The sequence below is a fragment of the Nuphar pumila genome, chromosome 16, assembly GCF_984573655.1.
Source record: "Nuphar pumila chromosome 16, dmNupPumi1.hap1.1, whole genome shotgun sequence".
Taxonomy (NCBI): Eukaryota; Viridiplantae; Streptophyta; class Magnoliopsida; order Nymphaeales; family Nymphaeaceae; genus Nuphar; species Nuphar pumila.
In genome coordinates this window covers 16,282,471-16,301,072 of record NC_143264.1, presented here as the reverse complement: position 1 = coordinate 16,301,072, position 18,602 = coordinate 16,282,471, and the positions used below count along the sequence as shown (strand labels likewise).

The 18,602-nt window shown below is 40.0% G+C and overlaps 1 protein-coding gene across 1 annotated transcript in view; it reads right to left on the bottom strand.

The window, feature by feature from the left end:
• Positions 1-18,602, bottom strand: part of LOC149813023 (transcription initiation factor TFIID subunit 6-like) — a 124,046-nt gene that overhangs the window by 67,925 nt on the left and 37,519 nt on the right. The window lies entirely within an intron of this gene.

Sequence of the window (18,602 nt, the reverse complement as noted above, 5' to 3'; positions counted from 1 at the left end):
ATCCCATGAGCGTCTCTTTAAATTCCTGCTACTTTTATCAAAAATTCCCACTCTAAAAAATAATAATAGCATTTGATGAGCTACATGCTCAGTAAGCAACTAATTACAGTTTAATAATTAGATTTCTGAGGGTTTTACAAAAAAGACATTTGAAAAGGACTTTTTCAAAAGGCAACATAATATATTTGAAATCCCTTTCCAAGCTTTATCTGAATAACAAAACCAATTTTTTAAAATGACTTTATAAACCACTTTGCAAACTCATAAAACTTTCTCTTCAAAAGCAGACATTTCTCATTTCATTAAACTTTTAGAAAACATGTAAAAAAATGTGATTCACAATCCCATTGAAGGTCCGGAGGGCTGATAAATCTCAATTTTAGTAGGGCTAATAAAATCCCTCTGTATTTCAAATGGGCCGATAACACTAGCGGTGGCGAGTTCTACCACCCATTGGATATCCAATTGGGCACCGATGGGAGATTCCACATTTTCCATTGGCTACGTCAAAGGGCCTCATGACTTTCCTAGGACTAAGTCAACTAAGCCAATAATGCCAATGACAAGCCAAATGGGTTGATTACCCTTTTCAAAAAGGGCCCATAAACCCCGATACGATTGTCGAGAGTCGATATACCATCCAGCCAATGGTTGACTTACAGTTGTGTGAACTGGTATTTAAATCCAAACACTTAAAATCAATAAAAACAATATGCTTTCAGAATAAAACATTTGAAATGGAACTTTCATTTGATTCTCAATGCCAAATCCGATTTTCTAAATAATACGGTTTCAAATCAACTCAAAGACGATAAAACAAAACCAAAATAACACTTAAAACAATAAGTAAATTCATAAAGATATAGCTAATCACTTTTAAAGTAATTTAGGAAATCTAATGGTTTTTCCAAAACAATTTAAGAAAACCAGTTTAACTGAAATCTGATGGCATTTAAAATCAATTTTAAAAACCCAGTTTAACTGAAATCTAATGGCTTTTTAAAACAATTTTAGAAAACTAGTTCAACTTAAAAGAGGTTGTAAAACCATATTTAATAACAATAAAACCTTGTGATGTTTGAAAAATCAATAACTTTTAGAAAACACAAAAGTAGTAATCAAATATTTGGATTATGAGATTGACTATGAAATTATATAATTAAGAGGAAAATTGAACTTTTGAACATTTCAAACAAAAGCTATAAATCACCTAATTCAATTGCTTACAATAACTAATTTATCAAAACTATAATCTCATTATTAAGACACTAATTCAGAAAGTCCAAATCTAATTACAGAAATATGTGACTAATTCCTCACTTGACTAACTTTAATTATGAAAACTAAAACTAATTATTCAAATAATTAACTTAAGGCAAGCCTAATCCTAATATCAAAACTATAATTACTTACAAAACTAAATTTAAGAAAATCTAATTACTAAAACTGAAATTAATCACTCGTCTGATAGTGATAGTTGCCAGCGTCGTAGGTGGCCCTATCACCCTCTCGCTCCTTCGGCTGCTCTGCCTTCTCCCTTCCTCTGACCCCCTAGGAGTTTTTATAGAGGAGGTAAGGGCAGCAACGGCATAGGTAGGTCAGTTGGCAGGGTTGAAATGACCATTTCACCCCTGGCCTTCATTCTTTTTTACATGTAAGCCTATACCCCTTACTTGAATCCTTTAAAAATATTTAAAAATTCAAATTCCCAAGGAATAAAAAATAAACATCAGGGTTTTAGTACAAATTTTGGAATTTTGCGATTGGGTTCAAAATTGCGCCTCTTGAAATCTTAAGTATTTTTTTGGTCTTATATTTTTAAAAAATCTATCTTTACATATTATTACTTTGTGTCTAAAGTACGAGAGAAAATCTTTCATAATTTAACTATTAAAAATATTTTCCTGTTATGGGCACATTTCACAACACCTGGACAGATAAAGACCTAGGTTTGACTTTTATATAAATTGCTATATTTGAAGTAAATTTAAGGCATATAACTAAGGGCAGATAAAGACCTAGGTTTGACTTTTATATAAATCGCTATATTTGGAGTAAATTTAAGGCATATAACTAAGGGAAATAGGGTAGGGTATTACACTCCCTCTCTTCAATGGTCAGCACCAATTTCTCCGTCAAAATTTTGTACATCATTAAAGACATCAAAAGCATTAGGAAACATGTTTTTCTTTGCTTATGTAAGCTATAACATGAATTTTTCCAAAAATCACCAGTGTTGTCATTATCAATATTAATAATAATGTGAGTTTGAACTCGGCAACTTTACCAATAGACGCTAGATGATGAAAAGTAAATATAGACACCTCTGAGTTTGTCTTTTGCGTGTCTCATTAGACTACTCGATTGGGAAAAACTCCACATTTGACCTAGCATTCAAAAGGAAGGAATTCCTAGGAGCCAAGACAATTGTTCCTTTTTATTGTATGTTCTCTCATCATGCTCATAGCTAAGGTGAGGTGATCTACCCAGAAGCTTGGAAGAACTGTGCATTGTTCCACATGAGATCCAAACTATTGTGTTTGTCCAGGATATACATAAAGCGTCTCTCTGCATGTGTCACTTCCTACCAAGAATTATACCACAGCCACATCCCTCTCTCCTATTTGAAAAGCTTTCAAGAATTCATGACTTATAGTGATCCTTCTCCACTTCTATCTATCATGATTCAAATTCAAATGTTTGTCCTATAGAGATGCAAAAAATCCTTATGAAATTCATTAAAACATATTTTATATTAAATAGGCAGAAAAACTACAAGCAATAACATAATAAAGACAATAATGTTTCCCATCACCATCATAATCATGATCATCATTGTCGTTATCAGTGATTTACCAAATAATGATAAAATTTGTCTGTGACCTGCACACACTTATCATTTTACGCTTTATAACATTGAAATTTCACACCATTCAAAAAAATACTATGAATGATAATAGTTCTGTAACGCCCCAAAATCGTGGACTTGAAACCTTTTATGAAAAAGGTTGAAAGCTTTGAAATCAATCATTTATCAGAGTTTAAAACAGAAGTTCAGCGGAAGATCAGGTTCAAAACAGCAAGTCCCTAGACCTTGGGCACATTACAACACACAAGCAAACGCCCCTTATAAACCGATTTGCAACTCAAGTATATATTTTATTGAAATGAAAAGAAGAACCACGTTTTGGTAATAAAGTTTTAGAAATCCAGAGTTCTAATCAGAAGAGATGCTTTCAAGAAACTTTATACCACATTTATCAAAAGTATCCCTAGGAGCGCAACGTCAGGAAAGGGCCTTGCCTTCAACGCATCACGTCATCGTGCCATCGCAAGCTGTATAACATGTTCACCACCTGCCCATGGAATAGGTCAATCTCACAACAGACTAGTAGGGGTGCAAAAGACAAGAAAGAACAAAAGCTGCAATAAACAAGATAATCGCTAGATCAAGCAGGAAAAGCAAGACTAGCAGATCTAACCAAATGTGTTGTGGAGTAAGCAAAGCTCTAGTAAAGCAAACAGCTACATACAGGAGCAGTAAGGACCATAGTGCTAAACAAGCAATTATAACAATCCAACAGATACTATAGGTGAAGAGTAACTAACTTTATCCAACAGTCAAGCAAAGCAATTGCGTAAGACAAGCATTCATAACAACACTCGTAATACATATACAAGTATCATTGAATGACTCAGTCCATTGACAAGTAGCTACATTAATCGTAAGGCACAAGCTATTGCATCATAAGCAATTCATAAGCTACACATGATAAGCAATCATATGATAGCAGTTATATCACAAAAGGTAATAACTAGCATAATATTAATAGTATAAGTAATTGACTAGTATGAGAAGCTAGTCATTATCTAACAGAGAACTGCGCAAGCAGTTTAACCAACTTAGAGTAATGCCTCGACAGGCGTGCATAGCTCAACGAGTAGTGTACCGAACTACCGAGCTAACAAGCAAGCAAGCAATGCACGTCACAACACGCACATCTCATAATCATGTGTGTAAGTTATATCTTGTCTTAACCGCCGTTGTGGGTACGCACAAGGCAAAACGTAGAAACAGTCGGAATCGATTCAGGGGTTCATTATGCTATGTATTTTATTATACCCCGAATGACTGACTGAGTTCGCTCCTAAGGGGACGGCCAGTGACCAAGAAAGTAAATCCCCAAAGGCAAACAAATGCCCAATGGATGCGCATCCGAACTTCTGCAGAAGTGGCCTGAAAGATCACCACTAACCTCCGATGACTAGGAAAGTCGGATCTTTGCCCGAGATTAACATTAATGACTGGCCATCGGAGTTTTGTATCATCCATCATCTCTCTTAATGAACTGTCCCGAATGAGCACGACGGAGGGTTTCTTAACCGTCGTCCCATGTCTTTCAACCCAATCGAGCATCTTGCCTGTGAAGGCGCATGATTATCATTTATGTGAATTATACACGCCATTGCGCGTTCGAGGCAACCATACACCTCTCATCCTACTCACCGTAGTACGCAACGTACATGTTCAAAAGTACAACCACGATGAGAGGGGTCAACTCATAGCGAGGGTAGAAACATCACTCTTGTAATCTCAAACACATGTCATTGCATGTTCGAGGTAGACATAGACCTCTCGTCCTGCTCTTCGTAGCTCAAACATCTCGTACGTGACTAAGGATACAACTACAAGAGGAGGTACATGGATTACTCGTGAGAAATCCAACAAAAATACCTTCACGAAGGAAGGAAGGCGCTACTATCTGGGTTTGACCAGAAAGCCTAGAAACTAGGTCTTGCATCAGAAGTGATGCAACACCGATCTAGCGATGACGCAAGTATCTTGCCAGAATCCCCGACCTACTCGTGCACAGGCTCCTAAACAAGGTTATCTGAGTCGTATCGGATAGGTGAACTGAGGTTGTAACACACCTATCCCAAATACATCGATTTGGGAGATTCGGCCGCTATCACTGCTTTACAAGATATACATCCTTGAAAATAGGGTTGCACCTAAGACCATCATCTTTGAAGAACCGAAGTGCATAAGTGTGTACGTCGTGTCCTTTAAGACAAGTGAAACGATATACACTATATACTCGAAGCTGCACTCAGAGAGTGCAAGCTGACAAGGGGCAAACCTGTGCACATACTAATACAATGGCAAATCGAGGGGCAAGACTCGATGGGTGAAGCTGCATCGCGAGTGTAGAACGCTAGAGCTACACACGAGGTATGAGATCATACCTCGATCATCGAAACACACAAGCAGGCAACTACGTAAGCAACTCGTGAGGTATGAGATCCCATACTGACTACGCAAGTGTAAAGGACGACTCACGAGGCATAGGGTTGTACCTCGATTAGACGATAAGTGTAAGCAAGTAAAGAAGCATACGAGAGAGATAAGAATACATGCACGAGCAAAGCATATGCACAAAGTGCGTCAACAAGGTAAAGACAAACACATACAAAAGTGCACAGTCAGCATAGCAGCACAGGAACGTAAAGTACGAAGAGTAAAGCAAGCAGCAAGGTCAGGGCGCATAAAGCGCGGGGCAATAAAAGTAAATGCAAAAAGCAAAGTGCGGGAACGTAAAAGAGGACCAGAATGTCCTGGAGTAAAAAGGCAGACATATACAAGTAAATGCCATGGCGCAAAGCGCGGGGCAGCAGGAAAATAAAGTACGAAAAAGTAGAGAGGACAAGGATCTCGAAACCGCATCCTTGAGTTATATGTGCAAACAAGAAAATTTAAATCATTGCACCATCATATGCATTCACAATTATTACATCAAAGCACATCGCATTCGACTACTTCAACGTGAAACACAGACACATATCTACAAGATATTTTAGTCCAATATTCATGATATTCGTCAATCATGTTATACAAAGATGATATAATCACACAACCAATCATAATGCAACCTTCAACACAGTTACGTAGGCGTGATGCATCATAAAAAAAAACTAATCGTTTGTAGTCGTGAGGCATCATTTATCTAAGTGGTCTAAACTAATGATTTGTAGGCATATAAGTCAATCACCTAAAAGTTAATCATTTGTAGGCGTAACGAGACAACTACTCAAAAACTAATCAGTTTTAGGCGTGACGTGTCATTTACCTACATAAGCATCATAATCATTAAGATCACAGGGACACCAAAGTCATACGTAATTCCATCGATAAGCTTTTACTTAACAAAAATACGTAACAAAACACACAAAAGGTCTTAAACTAAGACTATCAAAGTGTCTATTCGATGTTTTCTATGCGTTTTTGTTACTGTTACTGAGGAGGTTGGAGTGTACTGCCCACTCGCTGGAGGTCATCGACCTTCTTTATACGACAATCACGGATAAAGTGGCTCATTTTGCCACAATAAAAACAGTCACCCGAGTCTCGGGGACATGACTGTCCATGATTAACACGATCGCATCTCAAACACTTTGGGTTTAACGGTCGTTGAGGCTCATTTTGTTCACTTAGTTTTTGTCTTTTAGCAGGTCGACGCTTGTTGTCAGCACTATCTTCGACAGACTTTTTATCGCAACGTTATTTAAAGTGGCATACTTCAGCAGAATGACCCACATTTCTGCAAAAGTTACAACCATCAGGGTCCCGAAGGCATATCGGACCGGACAAAACATGAGGGCTGACACTCCGCCCTAGGTTGATGATCTTGCAACCCAACCTATCAACCTTATGAACTAAGTTCTGGATCATCGCTTGGAGCTGCTCAACTGCTCTGGTTAATGCGTCTATAGATTTGATCAGTTCATTGAACGATATCTAAGCAAAAACACATTCTTTAATTAAAATAAATGCAAAATAATTTAAGAGAAATAGTACTCACAGTGCGATGCAGATGCCGGATGATCAAGGTTTACTACTTTCCCTGTTGCTCTGATACCAAAAACTGTAACGCCCCAAAATCGTGGACTTGAAACCTTTTATGAAAAAGGTTGAAAGCTTTGAAATCAATCATTTATCAGAGTTTAAAACAGAAGTTCAGCGGAAGATCAGGTTCAAAACAGCAAGTCCCTAGACCTTGGGCACATTACAACACACAAGCAAACGCCCCTTATAAACCGATTTGCAACTCAAGTATATATTTTATTGAAATGAAAAGAAGAACCACGTTTTGGTAATAAAGTTTTAGAAATCCAGAGTTCTAATCAGAAGAGATGCTTTCAAGAAACTTTATACCACATTTATCAAAAGTATCCCTAGGAGCGCAACGTCAGGAAAGGGCCTTGCCTTCAACGCATCACGTCATCGTGCCATCGCAAGCTGTATAACATGTTCACCACCTGCCCATGGAATAGGTCAATCTCACAACAGACTAGTAGGGGTGCAAAAGACAAGAAAGAACAAAAGCTGCAATAAACAAGATAATCGCTAGATCAAGCAGGAAAAGCAAGACTAGCAGATCTAACCAAATGTGTTGTGGAGTAAGCAAAGCTCTAGTAAAGCAAACAGCTACATACAGGAGCAGTAAGGACCATAGTGCTAAACAAGCAATTATAACAATCCAACAGATACTATAGGTGAAGAGTAACTAACTTTATCCAACAGTCAAGCAAAGCAATTGCGTAAGACAAGCATTCATAACAACACTCGTAATACATATACAAGTATCATTGAATGACTCAGTCCATTGACAAGTAGCTACATTAATCGTAAGGCACAAGCTATTGCATCATAAGCAATTCATAAGCTACACATGATAAGCAATCATATGATAGCAGTTATATCACAAAAGGTAATAACTAGCATAATATTAATAGTATAAGTAATTGACTAGTATGAGAAGCTAGTCATTATCTAACAGAGAACTGCGCAAGCAGTTTAACCAACTTAGAGTAATGCCTCGACAGGCGTGCATAGCTCAACGAGTAGTGTACCGAACTACCGAGCTAACAAGCAAGCAAGCAATGCACGTCACAACACGCACATCTCATAATCATGTGTGTAAGTTATATCTTGTCTTAACCGCCGTTGTGGGTACGCACAAGGCAAAACGTAGAAACAGTCGGAATCGATTCAGGGGTTCATTATGCTATGTATTTTATTATACCCCGAATGACTGACTGAGTTCGCTCCTAAGGGGACGGCCAGTGACCAAGAAAGTAAATCCCCAAAGGCAAACAAATGCCCAATGGATGCGCATCCGAACTTCTGCAGAAGTGGCCTGAAAGATCACCACTAACCTCCGATGACTAGGAAAGTCGGATCTTTGCCCGAGATTAACATTAATGACTGGCCATCGGAGTTTTGTATCATCCATCATCTCTCTTAATGAACTGTCCCGAATGAGCACGACGGAGGGTTTCTTAACCGTCGTCCCATGTCTTTCAACCCAATCGAGCATCTTGCCTGTGAAGGCGCATGATTATCATTTATGTGAATTATACACGCCATTGCGCGTTCGAGGCAACCATACACCTCTCATCCTACTCACCGTAGTACGCAACGTACATGTTCAAAAGTACAACCACGATGAGAGGGGTCAACTCATAGCGAGGGTAGAAACATCACTCTTGTAATCTCAAACACATGTCATTGCATGTTCGAGGTAGACATAGACCTCTCGTCCTGCTCTTCGTAGCTCAAACATCTCGTACGTGACTAAGGATACAACTACAAGAGGAGGTACATGGATTACTCGTGAGAAATCCAACAAAAATACCTTCACGAAGGAAGGAAGGCGCTACTATCTGGGTTTGACCAGAAAGCCTAGAAACTAGGTCTTGCATCAGAAGTGATGCAACACCGATCTAGCGATGACGCAAGTATCTTGCCAGAATCCCCGACCTACTCGTGCACAGGCTCCTAAACAAGGTTATCTGAGTCGTATCGGATAGGTGAACTGAGGTTGTAACACACCTATCCCAAATACATCGATTTGGGAGATTCGGCCGCTATCACTGCTTTACAAGATATACATCCTTGAAAATAGGGTTGCACCTAAGACCATCATCTTTGAAGAACCGAAGTGCATAAGTGTGTACGTCGTGTCCTTTAAGACAAGTGAAACGATATACACTATATACTCGAAGCTGCACTCAGAGAGTGCAAGCTGACAAGGGGCAAACCTGTGCACATACTAATACAATGGCAAATCGAGGGGCAAGACTCGATGGGTGAAGCTGCATCGCGAGTGTAGAACGCTAGAGCTACACACGAGGTATGAGATCATACCTCGATCATCGAAACACACAAGCAGGCAACTACGTAAGCAACTCGTGAGGTATGAGATCCCATACTGACTACGCAAGTGTAAAGGACGACTCACGAGGCATAGGGTTGTACCTCGATTAGACGATAAGTGTAAGCAAGTAAAGAAGCATACGAGAGAGATAAGAATACATGCACGAGCAAAGCATATGCACAAAGTGCGTCAACAAGGTAAAGACAAACACATACAAAAGTGCACAGTCAGCATAGCAGCACAGGAACGTAAAGTACGAAGAGTAAAGCAAGCAGCAAGGTCAGGGCGCATAAAGCGCGGGGCAATAAAAGTAAATGCAAAAAGCAAAGTGCGGGAACGTAAAAGAGGACCAGAATGTCCTGGAGTAAAAAGGCAGACATATACAAGTAAATGCCATGGCGCAAAGCGCGGGGCAGCAGGAAAATAAAGTACGAAAAAGTAGAGAGGACAAGGATCTCGAAACCGCATCCTTGAGTTATATGTGCAAACAAGAAAATTTAAATCATTGCACCATCATATGCATTCACAATTATTACATCAAAGCACATCGCATTCGACTACTTCAACGTGAAACACAGACACATATCTACAAGATATTTTAGTCCAATATTCATGATATTCGTCAATCATGTTATACAAAGATGATATAATCACACAACCAATCATAATGCAACCTTCAACACAGTTACGTAGGCGTGATGCATCATAAAAAAAAACTAATCGTTTGTAGTCGTGAGGCATCATTTATCTAAGTGGTCTAAACTAATGATTTGTAGGCATATAAGTCAATCACCTAAAAGTTAATCATTTGTAGGCGTAACGAGACAACTACTCAAAAACTAATCAGTTTTAGGCGTGACGTGTCATTTACCTACATAAGCATCATAATCATTAAGATCACAGGGACACCAAAGTCATACGTAATTCCATCGATAAGCTTTTACTTAACAAAAATACGTAACAAAACACACAAAAGGTCTTAAACTAAGACTATCAAAGTGTCTATTCGATGTTTTCTATGCGTTTTTGTTACTGTTACTGAGGAGGTTGGAGTGTACTGCCCACTCGCTGGAGGTCATCGACCTTCTTTATACGACAATCACGGATAAAGTGGCTCATTTTGCCACAATAAAAACAGTCACCCGAGTCTCGGGGACATGACTGTCCATGATTAACACGATCGCATCTCAAACACTTTGGGTTTAACGGTCGTTGAGGCTCATTTTGTTCACTTAGTTTTTGTCTTTTAGCAGGTCGACGCTTGTTGTCAGCACTATCTTCGACAGACTTTTTATCGCAACGTTATTTAAAGTGGCATACTTCAGCAGAATGACCCACATTTCTGCAAAAGTTACAACCATCAGGGTCCCGAAGGCATATCGGACCGGACAAAACATGAGGGCTGACACTCCGCCCTAGGTTGATGATCTTGCAACCCAACCTATCAACCTTATGAACTAAGTTCTGGATCATCGCTTGGAGCTGCTCAACTGCTCTGGTTAATGCGTCTATAGATTTGATCAGTTCATTGAACGATATCTAAGCAAAAACACATTCTTTAATTAAAATAAATGCAAAATAATTTAAGAGAAATAGTACTCACAGTGCGATGCAGATGCCGGATGATCAAGGTTTACTACTTTCCCTGTTGCTCTGATACCAAAAACTGTAACGCCCCAAAATCGTGGACTTGAAACCTTTTATGAAAAAGGTTGAAAGCTTTGAAATCAATCATTTATCAGAGTTTAAAACAGAAGTTCAGCGGAAGATCAGGTTCAAAACAGCAAGTCCCTAGACCTTGGGCACATTACAACACACAAGCAAACGCCCCTTATAAACCGATTTGCAACTCAAGTATATATTTTATTGAAATGAAAAGAAGAACCACGTTTTGGTAATAAAGTTTTAGAAATCCAGAGTTCTAATCAGAAGAGATGCTTTCAAGAAACTTTATACCACATTTATCAAAAGTATCCCTAGGAGCGCAACGTCAGGAAAGGGCCTTGCCTTCAACGCATCACGTCATCGTGCCATCGCAAGCTGTATAACATGTTCACCACCTGCCCATGGAATAGGTCAATCTCACAACAGACTAGTAGGGGTGCAAAAGACAAGAAAGAACAAAAGCTGCAATAAACAAGATAATCGCTAGATCAAGCAGGAAAAGCAAGACTAGCAGATCTAACCAAATGTGTTGTGGAGTAAGCAAAGCTCTAGTAAAGCAAACAGCTACATACAGGAGCAGTAAGGACCATAGTGCTAAACAAGCAATTATAACAATCCAACAGATACTATAGGTGAAGAGTAACTAACTTTATCCAACAGTCAAGCAAAGCAATTGCGTAAGACAAGCATTCATAACAACACTCGTAATACATATACAAGTATCATTGAATGACTCAGTCCATTGACAAGTAGCTACATTAATCGTAAGGCACAAGCTATTGCATCATAAGCAATTCATAAGCTACACATGATAAGCAATCATATGATAGCAGTTATATCACAAAAGGTAATAACTAGCATAATATTAATAGTATAAGTAATTGACTAGTATGAGAAGCTAGTCATTATCTAACAGAGAACTGCGCAAGCAGTTTAACCAACTTAGAGTAATGCCTCGACAGGCGTGCATAGCTCAACGAGTAGTGTACCGAACTACCGAGCTAACAAGCAAGCAAGCAATGCACGTCACAACACGCACATCTCATAATCATGTGTGTAAGTTATATCTTGTCTTAACCGCCGTTGTGGGTACGCACAAGGCAAAACGTAGAAACAGTCGGAATCGATTCAGGGGTTCATTATGCTATGTATTTTATTATACCCCGAATGACTGACTGAGTTCGCTCCTAAGGGGACGGCCAGTGACCAAGAAAGTAAATCCCCAAAGGCAAACAAATGCCCAATGGATGCGCATCCGAACTTCTGCAGAAGTGGCCTGAAAGATCACCACTAACCTCCGATGACTAGGAAAGTCGGATCTTTGCCCGAGATTAACATTAATGACTGGCCATCGGAGTTTTGTATCATCCATCATCTCTCTTAATGAACTGTCCCGAATGAGCACGACGGAGGGTTTCTTAACCGTCGTCCCATGTCTTTCAACCCAATCGAGCATCTTGCCTGTGAAGGCGCATGATTATCATTTATGTGAATTATACACGCCATTGCGCGTTCGAGGCAACCATACACCTCTCATCCTACTCACCGTAGTACGCAACGTACATGTTCAAAAGTACAACCACGATGAGAGGGGTCAACTCATAGCGAGGGTAGAAACATCACTCTTGTAATCTCAAACACATGTCATTGCATGTTCGAGGTAGACATAGACCTCTCGTCCTGCTCTTCGTAGCTCAAACATCTCGTACGTGACTAAGGATACAACTACAAGAGGAGGTACATGGATTACTCGTGAGAAATCCAACAAAAATACCTTCACGAAGGAAGGAAGGCGCTACTATCTGGGTTTGACCAGAAAGCCTAGAAACTAGGTCTTGCATCAGAAGTGATGCAACACCGATCTAGCGATGACGCAAGTATCTTGCCAGAATCCCCGACCTACTCGTGCACAGGCTCCTAAACAAGGTTATCTGAGTCGTATCGGATAGGTGAACTGAGGTTGTAACACACCTATCCCAAATACATCGATTTGGGAGATTCGGCCGCTATCACTGCTTTACAAGATATACATCCTTGAAAATAGGGTTGCACCTAAGACCATCATCTTTGAAGAACCGAAGTGCATAAGTGTGTACGTCGTGTCCTTTAAGACAAGTGAAACGATATACACTATATACTCGAAGCTGCACTCAGAGAGTGCAAGCTGACAAGGGGCAAACCTGTGCACATACTAATACAATGGCAAATCGAGGGGCAAGACTCGATGGGTGAAGCTGCATCGCGAGTGTAGAACGCTAGAGCTACACACGAGGTATGAGATCATACCTCGATCATCGAAACACACAAGCAGGCAACTACGTAAGCAACTCGTGAGGTATGAGATCCCATACTGACTACGCAAGTGTAAAGGACGACTCACGAGGCATAGGGTTGTACCTCGATTAGACGATAAGTGTAAGCAAGTAAAGAAGCATACGAGAGAGATAAGAATACATGCACGAGCAAAGCATATGCACAAAGTGCGTCAACAAGGTAAAGACAAACACATACAAAAGTGCACAGTCAGCATAGCAGCACAGGAACGTAAAGTACGAAGAGTAAAGCAAGCAGCAAGGTCAGGGCGCATAAAGCGCGGGGCAATAAAAGTAAATGCAAAAAGCAAAGTGCGGGAACGTAAAAGAGGACCAGAATGTCCTGGAGTAAAAAGGCAGACATATACAAGTAAATGCCATGGCGCAAAGCGCGGGGCAGCAGGAAAATAAAGTACGAAAAAGTAGAGAGGACAAGGATCTCGAAACCGCATCCTTGAGTTATATGTGCAAACAAGAAAATTTAAATCATTGCACCATCATATGCATTCACAATTATTACATCAAAGCACATCGCATTCGACTACTTCAACGTGAAACACAGACACATATCTACAAGATATTTTAGTCCAATATTCATGATATTCGTCAATCATGTTATACAAAGATGATATAATCACACAACCAATCATAATGCAACCTTCAACACAGTTACGTAGGCGTGATGCATCATAAAAAAAAACTAATCGTTTGTAGTCGTGAGGCATCATTTATCTAAGTGGTCTAAACTAATGATTTGTAGGCATATAAGTCAATCACCTAAAAGTTAATCATTTGTAGGCGTAACGAGACAACTACTCAAAAACTAATCAGTTTTAGGCGTGACGTGTCATTTACCTACATAAGCATCATAATCATTAAGATCACAGGGACACCAAAGTCATACGTAATTCCATCGATAAGCTTTTACTTAACAAAAATACGTAACAAAACACACAAAAGGTCTTAAACTAAGACTATCAAAGTGTCTATTCGATGTTTTCTATGCGTTTTTGTTACTGTTACTGAGGAGGTTGGAGTGTACTGCCCACTCGCTGGAGGTCATCGACCTTCTTTATACGACAATCACGGATAAAGTGGCTCATTTTGCCACAATAAAAACAGTCACCCGAGTCTCGGGGACATGACTGTCCATGATTAACACGATCGCATCTCAAACACTTTGGGTTTAACGGTCGTTGAGGCTCATTTTGTTCACTTAGTTTTTGTCTTTTAGCAGGTCGACGCTTGTTGTCAGCACTATCTTCGACAGACTTTTTATCGCAACGTTATTTAAAGTGGCATACTTCAGCAGAATGACCCACATTTCTGCAAAAGTTACAACCATCAGGGTCCCGAAGGCATATCGGACCGGACAAAACATGAGGGCTGACACTCCGCCCTAGGTTGATGATCTTGCAACCCAACCTATCAACCTTATGAACTAAGTTCTGGATCATCGCTTGGAGCTGCTCAACTGCTCTGGTTAATGCGTCTATAGATTTGATCAGTTCATTGAACGATATCTAAGCAAAAACACATTCTTTAATTAAAATAAATGCAAAATAATTTAAGAGAAATAGTACTCACAGTGCGATGCAGATGCCGGATGATCAAGGTTTACTACTTTCCCTGTTGCTCTGATACCAAAAACTGTAACGCCCCAAAATCGTGGACTTGAAACCTTTTATGAAAAAGGTTGAAAGCTTTGAAATCAATCATTTATCAGAGTTTAAAACAGAAGTTCAGCGGAAGATCAGGTTCAAAACAGCAAGTCCCTAGACCTTGGGCACATTACAACACACAAGCAAACGCCCCTTATAAACCGATTTGCAACTCAAGTATATATTTTATTGAAATGAAAAGAAGAACCACGTTTTGGTAATAAAGTTTTAGAAATCCAGAGTTCTAATCAGAAGAGATGCTTTCAAGAAACTTTATACCACATTTATCAAAAGTATCCCCAGGAGCGCAACGTCAGGAAAGGGCCTTGCCTTCAACGCATCACGTCATCGTGCCATCGCAAGCTGTATAACATGTTCACCACCTGCCCATGGAATAGGTCAATCTCACAACAGACTAGTAGGGGTGCAAAAGACAAGAAAGAACAAAAGCTGCAATAAACAAGATAATCGCTAGATCAAGCAGGAAAAGCAAGACTAGCAGATCTAACCAAATGTGTTGTGGAGTAAGCAAAGCTCTAGTAAAGCAAACAGCTACATACAGGAGCAGTAAGGACCATAGTGCTAAACAAGCAATTATAACAATCCAACAGATACTATAGGTGAAGAGTAACTAACTTTATCCAACAGTCAAGCAAAGCAATTGCGTAAGACAAGCATTCATAACAACACTCGTAATACATATACAAGTATCATTGAATGACTCAGTCCATTGACAAGTAGCTACATTAATCGTAAGGCACAAGCTATTGCATCATAAGCAATTCATAAGCTACACATGATAAGCAATCATATGATAGCAGTTATATCACAAAAGGTAATAACTAGCATAATATTAATAGTATAAGTAATTGACTAGTATGAGAAGCTAGTCATTATCTAACAGAGAACTGCGCAAGCAGTTTAACCAACTTAGAGTAATGCCTCGACAGGCGTGCATAGCTCAACGAGTAGTGTACCGAACTACCGAGCTAACAAGCAAGCAAGCAATGCACGTCACAACACGCACATCTCATAATCATGTGTGTAAGTTATATCTTGTCTTAACCGCCGTTGTGGGTACGCACAAGGCAAAACGTAGAAACAGTCGGAATCGATTCAGGGGTTCATTATGCTATGTATTTTATTATACCCCGAATGACTGACTGAGTTCGCTCCTAAGGGGACGGCCAGTGACCAAGAAAGTAAATCCCCAAAGGCAAACAAATGCCCAATGGATGCGCATCCGAACTTCTGCAGAAGTGGCCTGAAAGATCACCACTAACCTCCGATGACTAGGAAAGTCGGATCTTTGCCCGAGATTAACATTAATGACTGGCCATCGGAGTTTTGTATCATCCATCATCTCTCTTAATGAACTGTCCCGAATGAGCACGACGGAGGGTTTCTTAACCGTCGTCCCATGTCTTTCAACCCAATCGAGCATCTTGCCTGTGAAGGCGCATGATTATCATTTATGTGAATTATACACGCCATTGCGCGTTCGAGGCAACCATACACCTCTCATCCTACTCACCGTAGTACGCAACGTACATGTTCAAAAGTACAACCACGATGAGAGGGGTCAACTCATAGCGAGGGTAGAAACATCACTCTTGTAATCTCAAACACATGTCATTGCATGTTCGAGGTAGACATAGACCTCTCGTCCTGCTCTTCGTAGCTCAAACATCTCGTACGTGACTAAGGATACAACTACAAGAGGAGGTACATGGATTACTCGTGAGAAATCCAACAAAAATACCTTCACGAAGGAAGGAAGGCGCTACTATCTGGGTTTGACCAGAAAGCCTAGAAACTAGGTCTTGCATCAGAAGTGATGCAACACCGATCTAGCGATGACGCAAGTATCTTGCCAGAATCCCCGACCTACTCGTGCACAGGCTCCTAAACAAGGTTATCTGAGTCGTATCGGATAGGTGAACTGAGGTTGTAACACACCTATCCCAAATACATCGATTTGGGAGATTCGGCCGCTATCACTGCTTTACAAGATATACATCCTTGAAAATAGGGTTGCACCTAAGACCATCATCTTTGAAGAACCGAAGTGCATAAGTGTGTACGTCGTGTCCTTTAAGACAAGTGAAACGATATACACTATATACTCGAAGCTGCACTCAGAGAGTGCAAGCTGACAAGGGGCAAACCTGTGCACATACTAATACAATGGCAAATCGAGGGGCAAGACTCGATGGGTGAAGCTGCATCGCGAGTGTAGAACGCTAGAGCTACACACGAGGTATGAGATCATACCTCGATCATCGAAACACACAAGCAGGCAACTACGTAAGCAACTCGTGAGGTATGAGATCCCATACTGACTACGCAAGTGTAAAGGACGACTCACGAGGCATAGGGTTGTACCTCGATTAGACGATAAGTGTAAGCAAGTAAAGAAGCATACGAGAGAGATAAGAATACATGCACGAGCAAAGCATATGCACAAAGTGCGTCAACAAGGTAAAGACAAACACATACAAAAGTGCACAGTCAGCATAGCAGCACAGGAACGTAAAGTACGAAGAGTAAAGCAAGCAGCAAGGTCAGGGCGCATAAAGCGCGGGGCAATAAAAGTAAATGCAAAAAGCAAAGTGCGGGAACGTAAAAGAGGACCAGAATGTCCTGGAGTAAAAAGGCAGACATATACAAGTAAATGCCATGGCGCAAAGCGCGGGGCAGCAGGAAAATAAAGTACGAAAAAGTAGAGAGGACAAGGATCTCGAAACCGCATCCTTGAGTTATATGTGCAAACAAGAAAATTTAAATCATTGCACCATCATATGCATTCACAATTATTACATCAAAGCACATCGCATTCGACTACTTCAACGTGAAACACAGACACATATCTACAAGATATTTTAGTCCAATATTCATGATATTCGTCAATCATGTTATACAAAGATGATATAATCACACAACCAATCATAATGCAACCTTCAACACAGTTACGTAGGCGTGATGCATCATAAAAAAAAACTAATCGTTTGTAGTCGTGAGGCATCATTTATCTAAGTGGTCTAAACTAATGATTTGTAGGCATATAAGTCAATCACCTAAAAGTTAATCATTTGTAGGCGTAACGAGACAACTACTCAAAAACTAATCAGTTTTAGGCGTGACGTGTCATTTACCTACATAAGCATCATAATCATTAAGATCACAGGGACACCAAAGTCATACGTAATTCCATCGATAAGCTTTTACTTAACAAAAATACGTAACAAAACACACAAAAGGTCTTAAACTAAGACTATCAAAGTGTCTATTCGATGTTTTCTATGCGTTTTTGTTACTGTTACTGAGGAGGTTGGAGTGTACTGCCCACTCGCTGGAGGTCATCGACCTTCTTTATACGACAATCACGGATAAAGTGGCTCATTTTGCCACAATAAAAACAGTCACCCGAGTCTCGGGGACATGACTGTCCATGATTAACACGATCGCATCTCAAACACTTTGGGTTTAACGGTCGTTGAGGCTCATTTTGTTCACTTAGTTTTTGTCTTTTAGCAGGTCGACGCTTGTTGTCAGCACTATCTTCGACAGACTTTTTATCGCAACGTTATTTAAAGTGGCATACTTCAGCAGAATGACCCACATTTCTGCAAAAGTTACAACCATCAGGGTCCCGAAGGCATATCGGACCGGACAAAACATGAGGGCTGACACTCCGCCCTAGGTTGATGATCTTGCAACCCAACCTATCAACCTTATGAACTAAG